Source organism: Vicugna pacos, chromosome 8 (genome assembly GCF_048564905.1).
Source record: "Vicugna pacos chromosome 8, VicPac4, whole genome shotgun sequence".
NCBI classification, from domain to species: Eukaryota; Metazoa; Chordata; class Mammalia; order Artiodactyla; family Camelidae; genus Vicugna; species Vicugna pacos.
In genome coordinates, this window is record NC_132994.1 from 181,922 (window position 1) to 189,967 (window position 8,046).

Below are 8,046 nucleotides of genomic sequence, written 5' to 3' on the forward strand. Positions count from 1 at the left end.
TCCACAGCCTCTCCAGCAACGTGTGTAATAATAGAGTATACCATGTTTTAGGGATAGTGTGGATAGACCATATCATAATCCATTTCCTATTGAATACTTAGATATTTTTCAATTTTTCCTTAAGAATTCCTAGAAGTTAAATTACTATATTGAAAAGTATGAAAATTTAAAAAGTTTTTGTTACTTATTGCCACATTGACCTCCATATGTATTGCACAAATTTGCATTCTCACCAGCAATGTATAAAACTAGATTTTTCACAAAAACTTTCAGTAAACCTAGGTATCTTGATGTCTTAAACTTCTAATCTTTGCTAATTTTGTAGAAAAACTATAACTGCTGTTGTAACATGACAGGTTTCACATATTCATGTGAAATATGAGACAATTTTTCCCATCAAAATTTTTGCATTTGTAAATTTCTGCTTCCTACCCATTGCTCATTTTTTCTCATTTATTTGTAAGAATTCTGTGTGTTTAGGATTTAACACTTAATCAGCCATATGTGTTTAAAAATATTTTTACAGTTTGATTTCACTTTTAATTCTTTTTATGTTATTTTTGAGGCACTAAAATTTTAAATGTTTATTAGTCAAATTTATCAGTTTTTATGCTCTCTTCATTTGGTATCATGGGTTGAAAGGCTTTCCCCTCATGAGATCAGACAAATGTTCAATTATATTTCTTCCATTCTTTTATTATTTTATTTTTGACATTTAACTTTTTAAATCATGAAAATATTTTAATATAATTCTCAAGTAAAGTCAATGTTGATTTAGTTTATAGTTCATCATGTAATTATTCATTCATCTACTGAAAACTTTTGACCATTTGAACTTCTGATAAAACTCCTAACTGAAAAGAACAAATGAAAGAAATGGAACTCATGTTACTTATATAGGCTGCTTTAGTTAAGGGTTTGGTGAAAAAGAAGGCCAACATGTGAACATAAGGCCATTGACTTTTCTGAGTGTAAATCTAGGATATACTTGATAAAATGTGGGATATCTGCATTTTCATATTATTGACTTGTAAATAATATTGACTTTTTCTTGTAGTATTTCATGTTAAAATAAGAAATGTGTCTTGGCAGGGTTTGAGTAATCTGCTCTCCTACTTTGCAGTTCATCAAGGGATGAGTGCATTTATCTCCTTGTTCTACTTGAAATTAATTTTGTTATATAATGTGAGAAAAGAATCTTACTTTTCCCAAATACATAACTAATTGAATTATCCATTATTTTCTGACTGATTTGAAATGATACTCTTATGATTAACTAAATACATTTATGCATACACATATGTCCATATGTATATACACACATATGTTTGCCTTTCTAATCTGTTTCCTCAATTTTTCTAGTTTTAGAACCAATATCTTTTTGTTTTATTTATTGTAGCTTTAAGGTATATTTTAATATCAGGTAATCATGTATTTTTATCATCATGTTCTCACAAGAAAGAATGATTTAAAATATTTTTGAACATATTTTAGTGTTTTTGAACTTTAGAACTTTTTGAAGCAAACTTTAAAATTACTTTAACGCTTAACATTCGTCAAACAGAAACAATAACTTCCACGTATTAACAATAAAATATAAATAAAATATGTATTAAAATGTGACATATACTGTGATATTAGAAATTTTTGTGTTTGCCATAGATATGGGAAAGTCAGGACCTGATCAATACAGCTGTTTACAAATCAGTTACATTCTGGGTCGACTTTTTGGTTTGTCTCAACTGGCTACAGTGGGAAGGGTACAATAGGCTTTCTGTTGGAAGAGATCCTTGTTGTTTTTTTTTTAAATTCAGAGCTTTTATTTAATTTCCCTTCCAGTTTTATTGAGCTATAATTGACGTCTAGCACTGTGTAAGTTTAAGGTGTACAGGATAATGGTTTGACATAGATACATCGTAAAATGATTACCGCAATAAGTTTAGTAGACACCCGTAATTGCAGAGAGCTACAAAACTAAGGAAATAAAAAACATTTTTCTCCTTGTGATAAAAACTCTTAGGATTTACTCTCTTAACAACCTTTATATATAACATACAGCAGTGTTCGTTATATTATGTTGTAAATTACATCCCTACTACTTTATCTTAAAACTGGAAATTTGTACCTTTTGATTACCTTCATTCAGTTTTCCCTTCCCCCCACCCCTCCCCACCTCTGGTAACCACAAATCTGATCTCTTTTTCTATGATCCTTGTTAGATTTTAACAAATGGATAAGACCAAATCTCTGGTGTGTCACTGTTAACCTGGAATCCTGATCCCAGTCCTGGCTTTTCATGCATCACTGTTTTGACCTTAGTTTTCCCTGTATTTCCTGGTTCCTGACTGTTTGGTGTCTGAACCACCACTCCATGTTGAGCATCCCTTGTCCATATTCACAGACTTCTTGGCCTGCTTGGTTCCACCTGTAGCCTCACCTCTCTGCTTCACCAGAGTTCTTAGATGGCTCCACCGTGACAAGAAGAAAGGTGCTTCTGGCTGACTGATTCTTCCCATAGCTCTCTCTTCATATACTGATCTTTGGCTCAGACATTTTAATTATATACAATGAATCTTATAGAACACAGAGTTGATTTTAACTCCACATACAATTTATATGCATATTTACAATATATCTGTAACAGAGATCTGTGCTATCAAAGAAGTTTAAGAATTCATCATTTTCTTTTGTACCACCTCACCTGGAACTTTGGTTTCAACTGTACTGTGCTTCTTCCATTTTCGTGTGTCTAATGCCTTGAGATATATTTGTATTTGTCATAGGAAAGATAAATAATAATAGTCATGATGATGACAATAAGACAGGACCAAACAATGTCAACTGAGAAAGGGAGAACAAAGAAATGAGATCAGCAAACCAAGTTTATTTTAGCAATACCACTAAAGGACAGTAACTTGGAGGTAACAATGACCAATAACAAAGTAACTTGGTCATAATGATGACTGTTTCTAATTATTTTATGGTGTCTGTTAACCACCCATTCAGTTTGAAAGACTTCAAGTGTGTCCAGTAAACATTTACCAAGTAGAGCTGACTTGTACGTATTTCTAAACCACTCCACCGCCTATCACACCGTTCAGGTCCATAAAAGAATGATGCCTCAGAAACAGTATTTTGTAGCATTTGAAACCCTGCACATTTTTTTGGTGAAATCATTCAGAGAGACAAGATTTTTGTTTGCTGTAGAGTGATGACATTCTGTGAATATATCTTAAGAACAATGATAATTTTGCATTTTTTCCCCAGAAGTATCAAATTAGGAGGCCCAAAGCATTCTGGTTACCATATGCCATGTTTTTGTTTTTATGCAATATGACTTGAAACCTTCCATCAGTCTGGAACAATTAGTTACTTACTTCTTTGTATGGAGAAAAGCAGAATAGTACATTTCAAATCATTAAAGACTAACCAAAATTTTTGAGAGCTTGACCTTCCAAACAGTTTTTGGAAAATAAGTGGTGTTTGTGATAAGTCATAAATGTAAGGATATGTTTCTATGAATTGGAATTAAATGAGTGCTACTAATTGATGTACCAATAAAGGTCATTTTCTTTTAAGCTTCAGACAGTTTGGCAATCTATTGGTTTGAGTTTCAATGGCTTATTCATTTTATATTTTATATTTCCATTAGCTTCTCTACATTGCAAGTCCATAAGGCATTTGGAGGAGAATGTAGATGAAATGTGGGACTGAACTTGGTCTCCTAACCTTTCTTTGTGGGGCCAGGTGACGGGTTCGGATAGTAGGGTTCTGGGTAAGGTATGCAGGTCCAGTGCGTTAAGCCTACGAAGAAAGTGGATGGGAAACAACAAATCAAAACAAAACAAAGGCTAATAAAGAAACTTGTCCTGAAAGCTCTAAAGCAGTGGTTTACAGTCTGTTCTGCAGAAGCCCTGAAGGCCTTGAATTTATTACGGTCCCTCTAATTCAGTGATTCTTAACCCTGATCAACAGTCAGAATTCAAATCTCCTGGTCAACCCCTCCTCCCACCAATTATGGTTTAACTGATTAGTGTGGGGCTAAGGCATCAGAAGTTGCCTAAAGCTCCAAGTGATTCCAGTTTAGGCAGGGTTGCCAACCACTGCTCTATTCTATGAATACCTGAGTGTCTGTAGACTGAAGAATTACCATATATCCACACATATCTTGTATTGCTTTTTCTCTATAATTTATGGACACAATAACTCAGATACAAATTCATTAAACATTTCATGGAGTTAATAGGAGCTTGTTGCATTTACATGTTTTCTCATCCATATGTTCTAAAAATATAATTACCATCATGTGAACGTCCTCAGATTTGAAGCGTTTGATCAAGGGTTCAAGGCAGAGTTGAGATTGTGGTTAAAGCAATCACCCATATAGGTTAAGTGGTGGTCAAGAAGAGTTCCTGGCTTAATCAAGAGCACTGGAAAATTTACAATAAGGAGCCGAGAAGAGAAGCCTTAAACATAGCGGGGATAAAAGAGATCTTACGTGGCCCTCCTTGCCGTGAGTCTGAGATCTGAACAAGATTCATAGCTCGGGCTCCTCCTTGGGGAGCCTTGAGTGGCTTCTCTGAGAAAGTGAAAGAAGAGAGTAGATTCCCTTTGGCTTTGAGGCTTCTTAATGTGCCTCCAAAATATGCCTCCCTGAGGCTGCCTGGGCTTCTTGAGCGCAGTGAGCATAGCTCTTTTTTCAAGAACCTGAAAGCTTAGGTTGCAGTTCATTGTTTCTTCAACTTTAGTGGACCTTGCTGGTGGGTCCCGTTTTCTGGCTGTGTTCTGTGGCATCACAGTCAATGCAGAAACTTGCAGACAAGGCTGCAAGGGCAAGATCCTGGGGTCACAAATGTATCCAACTACTGTTCTCTGTGTAGCAGGCACTGGTCAGTTCCATTGCCAAGAAGTAAAAATTGCTTTTGGCCTTATGAATTAATTTTTTTAAATATTAAAAATCAAGGCTGAGTGTCACATGCAAAAAATAGGTTGGTGCAAAAGGCACTGAGAAGATCCCTGCACTTCTGAAGAGCTTAAAATATCTGTGATAGGAACAATATTATGACATAAAAATCCTCGAAGCAAGAAGAGCCTACCACAATCATAAGAAACTCATTCCAGATTTTAACAACTTTATTAAATAAGCCTTTTATTAGAAATCTCTCCTGTTGTAGATAGCTTGTTCTTTTGTCCTAAGGGAGATGAATAAAAATTGGACACCATTCTCCATGTGATATTTCATTATAGACCTAGAGGCATTTGTTTGTTTCCTATTCAAGTTTCCATTTTCAGCAATAAATTTTTCTGCCCTCTTCTTGTTCCTGTCTCCTCCTTACCTGGCCTTTTATGAAGCTGTGCTGGTGAGTGTGATGAACTCCTGAAGACTTCAGGTAAAGTTACTGAGCAGGGTTCCTCATCCTTATCAAAACAGTCTCTTCTTTGAATTCCAAGTCCTTTTCCTGAAATTACAACACATCTATCTATCTACCCACCTACCTACCTACCTATATCTCAAACTACTTTGTGGGCAATATCACCATGTGGGTGGCTCACAGTTAACTAAACTTCCAGACATCCACAGGGGAACTCATTATCCCTCCGCAGAATCTGCCCCCTCCCTGTGTTCCTCACTTAGTGAATCCACCACTCACCCAGGACTTGCACCAGTTCTATGGAGCTTCTTCTTTCCTCTAACATTAGCAAGCTTACATGAAATGAATCAGCAAGTCCTATTGATTCTACCTCCTAAATATCTTTCAACTCAGTCCTTTCCCATCACCCCTACCACCACTAACCCCCACCCCACCGCAGACGAGACTGGGCGCATTCAGGGTGGTATGGCTGTAGACCCACCCCACTCCAGAGATGACTTATCTCTCACCTGGACTTCTTGTATCCAATTCATTCTTTACATGTAAGCAATAGTGCTCTTCCTAAAATGAAGAATCAGTCAGATTACTCCCACCCACCTTCTTAAAACCCTTTAGTGACCACTTTCCTTTGTGGTAAAGTCACAATTCTAAACCTGGTCCCCAGACCCCCCTCATCAGCGTGCAGCTGGTCTTTCTTTTTCCATCTCTGATGCTTCCCTTGAGAGACATGTTCAATTTCTTTTAATTCCTCTAATTCCATTTCTGTTGCCTCTGGGTTTTGTATACTATTCCTTCTTCCTGGGACACCAATCCTTTGGCTGTCAGCTTAAACATTTCATTATCCTTGGGAGATTTTTCTCTAACCCTAGACTAGATGTGCTTCCTCCCCCACTGCCCCAGCCTGTGTCTCACTCTGCCCTGCTCCTGGCGTTGAGCTCTTCATGTGGGGTTGAGGGGAGTAACACCGGGTCAAGCACAGGGCCTCCCTCATCAACGGGGACCAGCTGTAAGCCCAGGCCCTGGGGACGCGTGGCCCCAGGAGCTAGACCGGGGGTGGGGTGCCCGGGGGAAAAGGGGAGGGGAGGGCTCCAGAGGATGGATCCGAGGGGGAAGTTAACAGAGATATCAGAGGCTTGCAAGCTGGAGCAGAGGCCAGACAGAGAGCCCCAGGGCTCCTGCTCTGAGGCAGGCAGGCCAGGCTTTCCCAGGCAGCCAGACGCATTTGGGGAGGGAATGATCCCGAGCCTGGGAGGCTGGTGAAAGGAGAGCCCTGGGGGAAATGTGATGACCTTCACCCTTTATTCTCCAGATCAATTCTGAACTGCAAATTCCTCCCACTCAGATGTTCCAGGTCCCCACAAAATAAAGGGCCCTCGAGTGGCTGTGTTTTAGGGCTGACACTGGTGTGGGTGCTGGTGCCAGAGGTGGCTTCCCCGGGCAGCGGCCTGGGCCCACTCCCTGGCTTTCCCAGAGCCAGCTTCTTAGGGCCTGTCACAGCAAGGTGACAACAGAAGTCACCTGTGTCCTGCAGCCATGACTCAAGTCTTTCTAAAGTTGTGTCTGAATCTCTCTAAAGAGGTCAGGTCCAGTGAGGCATGGGCCCCAGCCCTGCCTGTGTGTCATGAGGGGCTTTGCCCCCAGTCTCAGAGTGTGGTGTGAAAACAGGTACATGGCTGCGGGACCAGGCCAGTGGCATAGATCCCCTGCTGACTTTGGGGAGCAGTTGGCATCTGTGGGTGGCAGCTGGCGCTTTTCGGCCATTTTAGAGTCTATGACTTCAGACTGTCCCTGGGCCTGCAGGACCTTTTCGGTAAACTTGTGGCCCTGGGTCCACTCTGCTGTGCACCCTGCGCTGTGGTTTAAGGGTCCTCTCATGGGCAGTCTGCGCAGGCAGCCCTGAACCTTAGACCCACCTTGAACCCTGAGCCACAAAGTCCCCCACAGGGTTAGGGGCCCATCCTGTGCTGAGTTTGCCTTCCAGCCCTGTGACCCCACACCAATCCCCCCATTTGACCAATGGCAGATTTGCCGGCTCAGTGTTTGATTTCTTTTATTAAGAGAAAAATCACCAATCAAGAAAGGAAAAACAGCCCAGTGAAACCCAGCTCACACAGGCAGGGGGCAGCACTTCGAGTATAAACCCCCAGCTGCACCTGGAGGGCTGGAGGGGCAGGCTCTTCAGGGCGAGGAGGGCCTGGCGGAGGTGACTTGCGGGGGGGTATGGGGGTGGGGCATGGGGTTCACGCCCCCCGCTTCTGGGCAAGGCCTGCAGCCCCAGGCTGGGCTGAGGAAGCTCTGGGAAGGGAGGAAAACCCACAGACTGGGCTGGTCCTGGGCTTGAGCCCCAGGGCTGAGCAGCCCAGGAAGAGACCACCCCCATGGGATTAGTATGAAGGGCCTGGCCCGCTTTGGTAGAACCCACACTGCTGGCGTCGGCTGTCCTTGCGAGATTCTGTCTGGGGACAGGAGGGTGATGCTTCTTGTTTGTTCATTTGCTTTAAAGCCCTGGGCACTGGCCCCTGCAGGATTTCGGTTAATTTCATTAAAGCTTCAGTGCTGACTGGAAGGCCAGGGGGAGGGTGTGGGGCAGCCTCCTTAGGGGCATCTGCAAGATGGGGCAGAACCCCGCCCCTCCCCACAAGCCCCACCCTGCAGGCAGGGACAGGGGCTGGGA